Raw genomic sequence first — 15,300 nt, forward strand, 5'->3', positions numbered from 1 at the left:
CCAAGCTGTTCTTGTGATAGTGAGTGAGTTCTCATGAGATCTGATTTTTTTTTTTGGAGATGGAGTCTAACTGTTGCCCAGGCTGGTGTGTAGTGGCGTGATCTCAGTTCACTTCAACCTCCGCCTCCCAGGTTCAAGCAATTCTCCTGCCTTAGCCTCCTGAGTAGCTGGGATTATAGGCGCCTGCCACCACACCCAGCTAGTTTTTTTTTGTATTTTTAGTAGAGATGGGATTTCACCATGTTGGCCAGGCTGGTCTCAAACTCCTGACCTCAAGTGATCCACCTGCCTTGGCTTCCCAAAGTGCTGAGATTACAGTTGTGGGCCACTGCACCCAGCCGAGATCTGATGGTTTTATAAGGGGCTCTTTCCCCTTCGCTTAGCACTTCTCCTTCCTATAGCCTTGTAAATAAGGTGCCTTGCTTCCCCTTTGCCTTCTGCCATGATTGTAAGTTTCCTGAGGCCTCCCCAGCCATGCGGAACTGTGAGTCGATTAAACTCTTTCCTTTATAAATTGCCCAATATGGGGCAGTTCTTTATAGCAGTATAAAACAGACATACAATGTCCTTTACAGGAACATGGATGGAACTGGAAGCCATTATCCTAAGTAAACAAATGCAGGAAAAGAAAACCAAATACCACATGTTCTCATTTGTAAGTGGGAGCTAAATATGAGTACACATGAACACAAAAAGACAGCAATAGATACCAAGGCCTACCTGAGGGTGGACCTCGGTAGGAGGTTGAGGACTGAAAAATTACCTGTTGGGTACTACGCTTATTACTTGGGTGATGAAATAACCTGTACACCAAATCCCCATGACACACAACTTACCTAAGTAACAAACCTGCATATATGCCCCTAAAACTAAAAGAGAAACAACAACTTGTATATGTGTGTGCATGTGTGTATGTGTGTGTGTATGTATATGTTTACTACTTTGTAAAGAAAGTTAAAATAGTATAACTATTTTGATAGAAACATCAAATTCCCACACAACAAATATTTATGGTGTCACTCCCACTGAGTTTTTTTTTTTCTTATTAGCTTTCTGCCATGGTCTTAATGTTTGTGTGCCCCTCTCCAAATTTACATGTAGAAACTTAATCCCCGGTGTGATAGCATTGGGTGTGGGTCCTTTGGGGAAGTAATTTAGGAGGTCTCTGATCTTGGGAATGGAATTAGTACCCTTGTGAAGGAGGTTGAAGGGAGTAATCCTATCCTACTTTTCAAAGGAAGAAACTGAAACTTACAAAGGTTAATAAAACCTTGGTGAACTCACAGAGCTACTACATGATCTATTTGGAATTTGAATTCAGGCCCGTAACTAGAAAGGCTGTGCTCTTAACAGGTGCATTATATTGTTTCAACACTTGCTGACTGCCTATTGATTGCAATATTTCATTTAATAGCCACACAATTCTTCGGGATGTGTCAAAATCTTATATTTTACTGATAAGGAAACGGACACCCAGAGAAATTAATTAACTTGTCCAGAGTCACACAATAACAAAACAGTAAGTTCTAGGTCCACGCTTTTAACATTGCTCTTAACTGCTTCCCTAAATACCTTCCCAATGATGATCCAAATCCAACCCACATCATCACTTTCAACAATCCTGTTTCTTCATAGTTCCTGGGAATGGAATAGAAAATAAGCTAAATGATTTAATTTATTCTAGAGTACAGTTCTCCAAGTATCCATTTACGACTTTGTAGTATCATAGAAAAGTGAATTCCCAGGGATGCAGGGCTGGGGGATGTACACCTAGCACTAGAAAGAAATACCTTCAAGACTTCTCAATTTTTTCCATATGGCCCACGTTTATCATAACTAGATAATAGTGTATTATATTAAGGAGAAATGAGTTTTCTACCTGCATTAGTTAATACACAGGGTATCTGCCATGGAGTCTACTAATTTAAAAGAACTGAGCTGAACTGAAGACAGCTAGCATCAAGATCCATACACGGGCAATTTCTCTCATTTTTTTTTAGTGTCATTATTTCCGAGAACCCAGACTTACATAAATGTGGTTAAAAACAGTAAGTATTTACTCACTGCGTGAGGCAATCAATCACTAAAGTGAGCTTAGAGTAGAATATAGCCAGAGAGTTAGCATGATGGAATACTATCAGGCTGCTGTAAGCAGAAACCTCAATAAGCACATCTGCTTACTGAGAAAAAAAATCACTCAATGTCACATGCTGGGCCAAAAGAGTTTCTAATTTATTTACTTAAAATTAAGATTAAATAATTAATGGTCCTACTTCTGGCTCTCAAATATTATTTTCATGATATTTCTTACCTATTGTAATAATTGACATGCCTGGTTGAAATTTTCTTTAAAAATTATTTTACCATAAAGTATTTTATATACCACCTTTCTTCAAGAGATATTTTTAGTATCTTTTGCACAGGTATGGACAAAAACTTAGGAGTATAAAAATTTTTTTAAATGTTTTTGTTCCCTGAAATGTTTTAATAAAACCGATACTTGAGGGAAGTGTGCTATTTTACCAGCTTTGAGTAACTTTTCTTAGCACTGTTTTAGGGAAGGGTGGTTAATCACAGTGTGTAGGTACAATACAGTTATTAAAACTGGTCTTTTCAATAAACGACACTCAAGAAATTATGCATCTATAAGGGCAAGAAAAACAAAATGAAGTCTCTACCTCATGTTTCGCTCCTTTTGCCCAGGGTGGAGCGTAATGGCTCAATCTCGGCTCACTGAAACCTTTGCTTCCCTGTAAACTTCGCCTCCTAGTATTAGTTTTTTTTTTTTTTAATATGAGGCAGAGGCCAGGTGCGGTGGCTCAGGCCTGCAATCCCAGCACTTTGGGAGGCCAAGGCAGGTGGATCACCTGAGGTTAGGAGTTCGAAACCCGCCTGGCCAACATGGTGATCCCCATCTCTACCAAAAATACAAAAAATTAACTGGGTGTGGTGGTGGGTGCCTATAATCCCCCAGATACTCTGGAGGCTGAGGCAGGAGAATCGCTTGAACCTAGGAGGCGGAGGTTGCAGTGAGCTAAGATTGCACCATTGCACTATAGCCTGGGCAACAAGAGCAAAACTTCATCTCAAAAAAAAAAAAAAAAAAAAAATTAATACCAAATGGACAAGAAACTAAAAGTAAAACCTCAAGAATATAGGAGAATATCTTCTTAACTTTGGGATGGGATATTTTAAAGGAGAGCAAAAACAACCTTTATAAAAGATAATATTGATAAATCTGACATACTAATATTAAGAACTTTTGTTCATCGAAAGAACCAAAACACAATAAAAACACAGCTCAGTAACAGGAGTAGATATGTTTAATATATTTGAACAACCTAGGACTAGTGTCCAGAACACACAGGAAATTCTAACAATCAGTAGAAAAATGTGCAAAAGATTTGAACAGGCATATCACAAAAGAAGAAACCCAAATGGCCAATAAATATGAAAAGGTGCCTCAACCTATCTGCCAAAAAACAAATGCACATTAAAATCTTGGCAAGATAGCACTGTCTACCTACAAGAGTAGCAAAAATCAAAATGTCTGATAATAACAAGTGCTAGAAAGAAAGGAAGCAACAAGACTTTTATATACTGCTGGTAGAAATGCAAATTGGTACAATTTCTTTGGAAAACTATTTAGCATTATCAAGAAAAGATAAAGAGAGACATATATTATGACCCAGGAACTCTGCTTGCTAGAGAAATTTTTGCACAAATACCAGGATACATGCTTACAGGCACATTTTTCATAAAAATAATCCAAATGCCCATCAACAGTGGAATGAATAAATACCACTATGACAAATTCATACAATGGCACACTATACAGTAATGGAAATAAAACTGTACAATATAAATTCTCAAAAATGTAAATTTGATAGAAGGAAGCCATCAAAATACATACAGTAGGATTCCACTTACATGAAGTTCAAAACTAGACATGTTTAATTAACATGGTGTTTAGAAACAGACCCTTAAGTGATAAAACCATAAAGAGAAGGAAGTCGCTTCTTAAAAGTCAAATTAGTAGTTTATCATAAAATGCAGAGAAAGGAGTGTGATTAGCAAAATAAACAGGAGCAGACAAAAGGGTTCTGGGATGCTGACAATGTCCTATTTCTCAATTAGTAGTCACTGAGGTTTTTGCCTTCATAGTTTTCATTATTTTGTGCAAGTAAGTATCTGTGTACTGTATTACATAAGGCAAGAGGTGTCAAAGATACATTTTTAAACAGTCCAAAAATAGTTAGTTTACATAATCATAATAGAAAATACCACTGAACCCACAGAAATATAAGCAACAATGGGAGAATATTATGAATACCTCTATGCATATAAACTAGAAAATCTAGAAGTGGATAAATTCCTGGACACATACACCCTCCCAAGACTGAACCAGGAAGACAATGAATTCCTGAACAGACCAATAATGGGCTCTGAAATGGATGCAGTAATAAATAGCCACTCAACCAAAAAAAAGCCCAGGATCAGAAGGATTCGCAGCTGAAGTCTATCAGGTATACAAAGAAGAGCTGGTACTATTCCTACTGAAACTATTCCAAAAAATTGAGGAGGGACTGCCCTCCTAACTCATTCTATGAGGTCAGCATTATCCTGATACCAAAACCTGGAAGAGATACAACAAAGAAAACTTCAGGCCAATATCCTTGAAGAACATCAATGCAAAATTCTCAACAAAATACTGGCAATCAAATCTAGCAGCACATCAAAAAGCTTATCCACCATGATGAAGTAGGTCTCATCTCTGGGATGGAAGGTTGGTTCAACATATGCAAATCAATAATGTGATTCCTCACATAAACAGAACTAAAGACAAAAAAACCACATGATTATCTCAATAGAGACAGAGAAGGCTTTTGATAAAATTCAACATCCCTTCATGTTAAAAACTCTCAATAAAGTAAGTATTAAAATAACATACCTCAAAATAATAAGAGCCATCTATGACAAACCCACAGCCAACATCATACTGACTGGGCAAAAGCTGGAAACATTATCCTTGAAAGCCGGCACAAGACAAGGATGTCTTCTCTCACCACTCCTATTCAACATAGTATTGGAAGTCCTGGCCAGGGCAATCAGGCAAGAGAAAGAAATAAAGGATATCCAAATAGAAAGGGAGGAAGTCAAACTATCCTTGTTTGCAGATGACACGATCCTGTATCTAGAAAACCCCATCGTCTCAGTCCAAAAGCTTAAGCTGATAAACAACTTCAGCAAAGTCTCATGATACAAAATCAATGTGCAAAAATCACTAGCATTCCTACACACCAACAACAGTCAAGCGAAGAGGCAAATCAGGAACAAATTCCCATTCCATATTGCCACAAAAAGAATAAAATACCTAGCAATACAGTCAACTAGGGAGGTAAAAGATCTCTACAAGGAGAACTACAAACCACTGCTTGAAGAAATTAGAGATGATAAAAACAAATGGAAAAACACTCCATGCTCATGGATAAGAAGACTCAATATCATTAAAATGGCCATACTGCCCAAAGCAATTTGTTAGATTCAATGCTATTCCCATTAAACTATCATTGATATTCTTCACAGAACTAAAAAAAAAATTTTTTTTAATTCATATGGAAGCAGACAAGAGCCAAAATAGCTAAGGCAATCCAAAACAAAAAGAAGAAAGCTGGAGGCATCACGCTACCCAACTTCAAACTATATTACAGGGCTACGGTAACCAAAACAGCATGGTACTGGTACAAAAACAGACACATAGACCAATGGAACAGAATACAGAACCCAGAAATAAGGCCACATTCCTACAACTATCTGATCTTCGACAAACCTGACAAAAACAAGCAATGGGGAAAGGATTCCCTATTCAGTGAATAGTGATGCAATACCTGGCTAGCCATATATAGAAGATTTAAACTGGACCCTTTCCTTACACCAGGTACAAAAATTAACTCAAGATTTATTAAAGACTTCAATGTAAAATCCAAAACTAAAAACCGTGGAAGACAACCTAGGCGATACCATTCAGGACACAGGCAAAGATCTTATGATGAAGACACTGAAAGCAATTGCAACAAAAGCAAAAACTGACAAATGGTATCTCATTAAACTGAAGAGCTATTGCACAGAAAAAGAAACTATCAAGAGAGTAAATAGATAACCTACAGAATGGGAGAAAACTTTTGCAAACTATGCATCCAACAAAGGCCTAATACCTGGCATCTATAAGGAACTTTTTTTTTATAAGGAACTTAAATTTACAAGATAAAAACCAATAACCCCATTAAAAAGTGGGCAAAGGACAAGAACAGACACTTTTCTAAAGAAGACATACAGGCAGCCAACAATCATTTTTTAAAAAGTTCCACATCACTGATCATTAGAGAAATGCAAATCAAAACCACCATAAGATATCATCTCACATAGTCAGAATGGCTATGATTAAAATGTCAAAAAATAACAGATGCTGGTGAGGTTGTGGAGAAAAAGGAATGCTTATACACTCAGTTTGATGACATTTGACTACTGCTCACAACTATCTAAGCACCACCCAAAACAAAATACAGAACACTTTTTAATCACCCTAGAAATTTCCTTATGCCCATTTCCAGTAAATTCTCCTTCTCTCAACACCTGCTTTTGTTGTTTCTTTTTAAAAAATACAAACCATTTATAAGTTAAATCTGTCATATTCATGAAATAACAATTCAATTTTTCTTTATAGTAGTCTTCCAAGGGAAGCTAGCTGAAAAACGTCTGAAAAACATCTTCATTTTACTTTGGGCTATATACTTGTCACCTTCTGACAAAATATGAGTGTCATACCAGCTAGATTCAGTTATGTATCAGCTGCAATGAGGAAACAACTATGTAAGCTAAGAACATAGTGAAGGGATCAAAAGAGATTCCTAGTATTGAATGCTTTCCATTTCTTCAGCTGAAGAATTCCAGCTGAAAATAAGAGAAGCAGAACAATGGGGTTTGGAAGATGGGCAGTGTCTAGCAGGATCTGAACACAGTTTTCTGAATATGATTAGGTTGAAAAAGCTCTTAAGGCTTACTGATTTCTCTCTCTGAGCCTAGGCATGTGTTACATAGTCACAACAGTTGGCAAAAAGAGGAAAATGGTAGGGAAGAGTTTCTACCTTTCTACCTTATACAGGTATCTGTGAATGGAATTTTACAAGGTAAGTTTTGAAAATACCAAAGCATGGCATGGTTTGCTATAGGTATTATAATGTAAATTGTGATTTCACATATCTCAATTCACTTCAAATCATCAATGTTGCCAGCTATGTGGTTTGCTTACTCAGATTCGAAAGAATCACAGCTGAATCTCTATTTAAATTTGGCAGGATTCTATAAAGTCAGGAAAGGCAATTGGACAAACTCCATGTCCAATCCATCTGCTTAAACTGTTTACTTATAGTAACAGCATACACATGTCTCATGTTACTGATAAACCACAGAAAAGCTTCTGGGATGCTGTTACTATCCAAACTTAAATGTAATGCTTATCATCACAAAGTAATGAGAAAAGTCAATGCAAAAACAGATCACATTCACTTGGACCGAATTTAATACAGTGGTAAGAATAAGGAAAATGCTTTTGCACATATAAGAGTATTTTTTAAACTCTTTTTTGAAATAATTGAACATTTCTTAAAAAAACATTTCTTCAATTTTGAAATAATTGAACATTTCTTCAATAAAAAATTCTTTTATTTGGAGCAATTTACTTTACCTTAAATTCTAAAAATTAATTTTATTATTAAACGTAAACATACAGAAAAGTCAGAAAAATTAGCAAACATGTATGTACAAAATAAATAATAATTTTAATTTGAACACTGTGTAACCAGTATCCAGTCAAGAAAAAGAAAACTAGAAGAAGCCACTAAAGAAGCTACCTATATGACTCTTTCTGATCACACATCTCACCCTTCTCTCTGAACAATCACGATCCTGATTTTTAGGAAATTTCTTTTTCTATTTTATTTATAGTTTTACCGCCTATGTGTATATTCCAAAACAATATAAGTCCTTCTGTCTTTTCTTGAACTTTACATGACTGGAATTGTAACAGTATATATATTTTTTGGTGACTTGTTTCACTAAAAAGAGTTTGTGAGATACATCCATATTGTTATCCACAGATGTAGTTCATTCATTTTTATGTTGAATAATAGTCCATTATATGAACATACCATAATTTGTATCTCCAGCTGTTGATGTATTCTTGCACTATTTTCCATATGTGGTGATTATAAACAACGCTGCCATTGAACATTTGTGTATATCTTGCCTGGTGGATATATGCATTGCTTTCCAGAGTATATACCTAAAAGTGAAATATGATACACGTCTACAAATTTGGTAGACAACAGTAGACTGTTTGCTACATGGTAGGCTCAACTTATGTTGTCACGAACATTGTCTGTATGTTCCCATTGCTCTAGTTCTTTGCCAATACTTGGTATTTTCAATCTAATTTTTGTCATTCTGATAAGTGAATCACATTATCACATTCAATTTTTAATTTGAATTGTCCTGATTATTAAAGAGGTTGACTATCTTCATATTTATTTTTTAGCTATTTGGATTTCTTTCAGAATTCCTATCCTCTTGACCATTATCCTACTGGTTTAGTTTGTTTTTTTTTTTTTGCACAAAATTAATGTTTATTCCACCTTTGTGTCATATTCCTGGATCCTTCACCAATGTTACATGAGGAAAAGAACAAAAGCAAAACAAATGAAAAACTGAAATCAGAAATCACTAATATCAAGTAGGGAAACAAATAAATTAAAATCTAGCAGCCATCAGCAAGAGTACAGCAAAGACAATGCTGTAAAAAGAAACAAAGAAAATTGCTAGAAAACTGTATGCATCATAATCTTTCAAACCAGCAAAATATGCTCCTGCATACAATGGAACAACAGAATTTTTTTTCCTGTAAAGTATAGAAATGCCAAGTTGTTTTTTGACTATTGTGAATAGGTAAAATCTGTATGTAATTAATGGTAATTCTACTGAACTATTACAGAGTGAGCCAGGAACACATTTATGGATTCTGGGGATGTGTACTGTAATTCTTTGATTGGGATAGTGGAAACTCTAGCCAAAAAGAAAAAAAAAAAAAAATGAACACAGAAGTACAAGACAAAGGCGAATGAGACTTCTCTTATATCTTAGAAACATTTAGATGGAAATCAAATTTAAATGCAGTCCACTCTGCTTTTTGAAGAGGCTTTGGTTCAGCTCCCAAATCTCGATTGCTTGATGCAGTCTCCTATGAGAATACTCAGAAGGTGTCTTCTTAAACAACAAACCTATTTTTAGTGGTGGAGCCGCTCTTAGTAGCTGTGTCTGCATGGGACTGATAACCAATCACTATCTTTGGAGGAAGTCCTAACCTTTCCTTGTATACCCTCCCTATATGTGTAACAGCTTCTCTGTTTTCACATTCAGTAGTCCATATTGCTATCTTATCACCTTTAGCTCTAACATTAACAACAGCGCCACATACATCATCACTGTAGTCATCAAAAGATTCTCCAATAAGGCACAGAAGTGTCTCTAGCCAAAAGCGATCGAGGTCACTTCGTCTCTGCTGTTTGTTCAATGTAATTAGCCATCGTCCTCCCCGTTTGTTTTTCTCATCTTCCCACATAGGCTCAATACCATCCTTAAAAAGTGAGTAGTCACAGCCAGGCATTAAATTACTAGACAACTGGATATGGTTGTACAGAGCCCAAAAGTCTTCAACAGATCAGCCGCAGGTTTGCTTGCCTAGTTTTGCTTTTATCATTTTTAAAAAACCAGAGTGCCCATCTGTTCTGTAGGGGATGTTTAATATAGTGTTCTGGGTTAGCAATCTCCTGATTAGATTCAGTTTTCTCCTCTTCTGTAGTCGGGGGATTAGGAGTAGGGGTGGTTTCCGGTTCGACAGTCGCCATCTTAGATCGATCTGATCGCACCGGTTTAGTTTGTTTTTGTATCTCATTAATTTGTAGGAATTCCTTATATACTCTGGATGCCACTCTTTTGTTGATTATATATATGTAAAATATTCTTCCCTCCTATTGCTTATCTTGTTACTCTCTTCCTGGTGTCTTTTGATGAACAAAAGTTCTTATTTTCAGTGCAGCCCAATTTATCAAGTTTCCCTTTATTGTTAATTTCTTTTGTGTCATTTTCTTGTCCAGGTAAAACTCCGAGGTAAAGAAGAGATTAGTCTATATTATCTTCTAAAAATTAGTTTTTTCTTTTCATATTTAGATCCATCTGGAATCAATTTTTTGTTTATGATGTGAGATAGAAGTAACATTTTTTAAAAAACAAGGATATTCAATCATTATAGCCTTTATTCACTAAATAGAGCATACTTTCCCACAATGTTTTGTGGTGCTTCCTTTTTCCATATGTGCATAGACAAGTACCTCATATGTCACAGATCAAGCATATATATATATACAAATGGCACTGTTTATGAATTCAATTATGTTCCATTCTTATTTTTCTCCGTCTTATCTCCAATAGAACACTATCCTAATTACTGTGGCTTTATAAAAAGTGTTTATACTTGGTAGAGCAAATCTTCCCATATTGTTCCTTTTCCCTGAGCTACAAGTCTCACTCTCGCCCAGGCTGGAGTGCAATGGCGCGATCTTGGCTCACTGCAACTTCTGACTCCTGAGTTTGAGTGATTCTCCTGTCTCAGACTCCCAAGTAGCTGTGATTACAGGTGCCCACCACCACACCTGCCTAATTTTTTTTATTTTTAGTAGAGACGGGATTTCGCCATGTTGGCCAGGCTGGTCTTGAACTCCTGTCATCAAGTGATCCACCCGCCTCAGCCTTGCAAAGTGCTGGTCATATTGTTCTTTTTCAACAGGGTTTTGCATACTGTTTCATTGGATCTTTGAAATTCCATATTTTAGAATCTGTGTCTATATATTGTTCTTTAGAAATTCTAAATAGTGTTTTAGAATTTCCAAAGACTAAAGTGTTGGACTTTTAAATGAGATTTCACTGACTCTACAAATAAGTCTGGGCAGAAAAGAAAAATATACTATAGTGAGTTTTCCAATCCATAAACATTATAGATTTACTCCTAGATATTTAACATTTTGATAATATATAAATATAATTGATTTCTATATACTGCCCATTGTCTAGTACCCTTGATAATCTAACTTATTTGTGCTAATATTTACCTGTAAATTATTTTAAATTTTCTATATATAACATATCATTTGCTAACAATGACTATTTCACTTTTTCTCTCAAATCTTACAACTTTTATTTATTTATTTTTCCACTAGTTAGAACCCCCATTTTAAACAGATGTGTTGACAGCAAATATTCTTTTTTTGTACACAATTTCGAAGTGAAAATTTTCAACATTTCACCAGTAAATATTATTTTGCTATAATTTTTTTGGTAGATTCAATTTGTCAGATTAAGGAAATTCCATTCTGTTCCTGGTTTACTATGAATCTTTATCATTAATTGATGCTGAACTTACCAAACGCTTTCATTGTGTCTTTTGAGATGATATTTTTTCTTTTCTTCTGTTAATATGATAGATCATAATTTTCCAATGTTAAAGCAAACTTAAATATCTTGAATAAATCCAACTTTGTTGTGATATATTATCCTTATTAGATATTGCATGATTCAGTTTGCTAAAATTTTGTTTAGGAATTCTGAATCCACATTTATGAATGAGATTGGTTTATAATTTTACTTTCTTTAATTTCACTGTGACGTTTGTGAACGTGGATTTCTTTTCATTTACCCTGGTTGGGCATCATTGGGCTTCTTGAATCTGTAAATTGATTTGTAAGTTTTGGAAAGTTCTAAATGATTATTACTTCAAATACTTCTCTCTTCTCCTTTTGGAGCTCTAATTATACATAAATTAGACATTTTCACCATATATTATATCCTTTTCATACTCTTCTTTTCATTTTCCATATCTTTTTCTCTCCATGCTCAGTCTGGATTCTTTCTTATGATCTATCTTCCAGTGCTTGGTTTATTCTACTGTTACCTCATCTATAATTTTTGTAATTTTTATTACTAAAATGTTCAGTTCTCAAATTCTGATTTTTTCTCAAATGTGCTATACATCTTTAAAAATAATTAATATTTATATCTTCAATAATCGTAAGCATAGTTCTGGAGCATCTGTAGGTCTGTTTCTACTGGTTTTTATGCATGTTGTCTTTGTCTTGTCCCTTTGTATGCTTAATTATCTTACTGTGCCAAACACTGCATTTGAAATTTATTTTGTTGAGATAATTTGAGACTTAGGTTGCTATTATCTTTCTCTAAAATAAATTTTCCAACTGCTTCTGTTAGCCACCTGGGGTATTAGCAATTTAGGATCATTTTAATCTTTTTTCAGTGATTTGGATTTTCCCAGCCACCTAACATGATTTGAAACTGAGCTGTCTGTGTAATGACTGGTGTACTTCCTGTCTACTCTTTTTCCTTGTACAGTCCTTTAAGATCCCAAACCAAAACATGAGTTTTTTTTTGCCATAGTCCCTACCATTGATTGTCCTAGATGCCAACATTTTTTTTTTCTCACCAGTCCTGCAAACAATCTCAAAAGTACTAATCAAACTCATGTCCACTTCTTTTGGATCATCAACGGTACCTAGTCCCAAAATGCCAAATTTCTGGATCTTGGCCCAGTAATTATTCACTACTCTGCTTGCAGTTCAGTTTTATTTCATATTTTATCTAGTTTTATTGTCATCAGTGGAAGGACAGTTCTGAATTACCTGTCACTATTGCTAAGTCCATTCCTATAGAAATTTTCAAGCTTACCTTTTATTTCCTCAGAAGATAGCAAGCATAGTTTTATAATCTGTGACTAGTAATAACATAGCCTTGCAGTTCTAGTTTCTGCTTACTCATCATGACTTATTTACTTTCAGGCTTATCTTTTCACTATGGCTACTTGTCCTTGTAAAATTGTTTAACAGAAACTATCTGAGGCCTAGAATGAAGGTGTCTTCTTCCAATGAGGATTTGTATTCTCTTCTGCTTGATTCCTAAAGACACCACAAATCAATATAGGACAACTTTAAACTCAATTCACCACCTGAAATAATACGGGTGATGTGAATTTGAGCAGCAAATCTATGCCAGGGTTTAGACTATGGGTATAAATTCTGCATTGTGCCAAAGGTGCTTTCTTCATAGTCCTGAGGGTGGGATAAGAAGGTTCATGATTATGTGATGGAGTAGGTTAACGTGGTCTTATCTTTATGAAAGGAAAATCGGAAAAATCTCCTATTAGACCTCATACCTAGGCAGCCCTTATACTTTTACTTTAATCACCTTACACAATGACGTTTATAAACCACAACCCACATTTGCCAATCTGGCACATGCTTTTAGGGGCAATTAAGTTATAAGCACGACTTTCTAAATTCTTGCTTTTTCTTTGGACTGGGAATTCCTTAATTTCTTCTTAGCTATTTGATGCTTTTAAGAAAACTGCTTCCTTCCCCACCCAGCATTTTCAGATGTTTTTGTTGGGAGAGTTGGTACCAGTACCCTAGACCAAAGTATGTTAGTAAACAGAAGTGGCTTAAGATTTTTTTAAAGCATAACACATAAAAAAAGCTTACACACTTTTAATTTCTGAATGAAATCAGAAAACCCAAAAAACCAGAAGGAACCTGAAATGCATAGTAAGTACTACAAAACCCAGGTCTCCTCAGTTTCCTGACCCCTTCCATGATAAGAGCGTTACTATACATAACAAGTTTAACCCATTAGGTCTAAAATAGTTCTCAGAACTTTAGAAAAATTATCTAAAGAAACACTGTGTCAAGCAATAGTAGAAAGCATCCATGTTTTGAGGTCTAAATTAAGCAAAAATAGACCTCAAGATTCATCTCTCACCATTCCTCCATTAGTGCTTACACTTGCCCAAGTTCTACCATCTTACCTTGTCACTTCTAGACTATCTTCAAATATCCTTCACTGGGTACCTGGCTTTGGCTCTAATGAGTTTGTTACTCCAGGCAGTTTTCCAAACAAAAAGGAATGGCTATTTACAATTCCTAGACTGAAATCATAAATATCATCAGCTGAATTACACTGAAATGTCAGTATTACTCTACAGAAGTCTTCATAAAGTGAGTGTGTCTTGGCTAGGTAAAAAGGATTTTAGTTATAAAAGTAGCAAAAGGATCTTATTGTAGGTAAGTCTAAACTCTTAGGTGGTCCTGCAGTGTATACTCTGAGGACAGCTTTACAGCAAGGTTCCTGACACAGACCATTTAGACTGGGAGCCAGACAACATTTTTCTTCCCCAAATTATAAGAAATCAGTGGTATTTCAGTAAATTGCCCCTTTGTGAAGGAAATAACTTTAGGTAAATTTTCATACTGAATGCCTTTCTTATATAGATCATTTTGCCTTTTCCTCAAAAGTTCTATTACTTTAATCTAAAACAATATTCATGAGATAAGATACGTGTAGCAGTGTCTTCAAGCAATTGCCTTTTAATTCAAAGTACTCTATACTTTACAAAAATAATCAGTACATAAATAATTTTTTAAAAGATCAGAGATTTTTCCTAAAGCACATTAAATCTTTAAATACTGCATTCTAGCAAATGTGTGACAACTACCAGTTTCTGAACCTCTGATATCCTGAAAGGGATGTGTTACACACAAGAACTGACTTTACAGCTCTGCCACAATGCCACACTGAATAGGCAGCTTTCGATTCCTCCAGACGACTGTACTGTCTGATGCCAAAATGTAGTTGAGCACTATCTTGCAAAGTTGGACATTCATATGCCTGAGAACCCCACAATTCCACCATTGAGGCATATGCCCTAGACTAGAGCAGTGATTCTCAAAATATGGTCCTTGGACTAGCAGCATCAATATGACTTAGGAACTTGTTAGGAATACAAATTCTCCAGACCCACCCTAAACCTACTTAATCAGAAATCCGGGGCAGGAGCGGAGGGCAGCAATCTTGTGTTTTAACAAGTTCTCTAGGCAATTCCGATGTAGACGAAAGCCTGAGACTCCCAGCTTTAAAGAAGTTCTTGTTTATTTACTTTGATACAAGAATGTTTGAGCAGCACTGTTTGTCCATGCTTGCGTGCACTCTCTCTCTCTTACACACACACACACACTGAAATGTCCATTGTCAGAACAGATTGAAAAATTGTAGTATTAACACAATTAAGGACTTACTCTACAGCAGAGAAAAGCAATGACAAACAACTATATTTATAAGGCTAAATAAAACTTA

The 15,300-nt window shown here is 35.4% G+C and overlaps 1 protein-coding gene and 1 pseudogene across 9 annotated transcripts in view; both read right to left on the reverse strand.

The window, feature by feature from the left end:
* SCAPER (S-phase cyclin A associated protein in the ER) overlaps positions 1-15,300 on the reverse strand; it is a 562,100-nt gene that overhangs the window by 221,852 nt on the left and 324,948 nt on the right. The gene's annotated exons all lie outside the window — the stretch shown is intronic.
* Positions 8,672-9,966, reverse strand: LOC101175914 (annotated as a pseudogene). Its single transcript, XR_004030572.1, has one exon. The product of XR_004030572.1 is annotated as a eukaryotic translation initiation factor 4E pseudogene (transcript).

The sequence above is a fragment of the Nomascus leucogenys genome, chromosome 6, assembly GCF_006542625.1.
Source record: "Nomascus leucogenys isolate Asia chromosome 6, Asia_NLE_v1, whole genome shotgun sequence".
NCBI classification, from domain to species: domain Eukaryota; kingdom Metazoa; phylum Chordata; class Mammalia; order Primates; family Hylobatidae; genus Nomascus; species Nomascus leucogenys.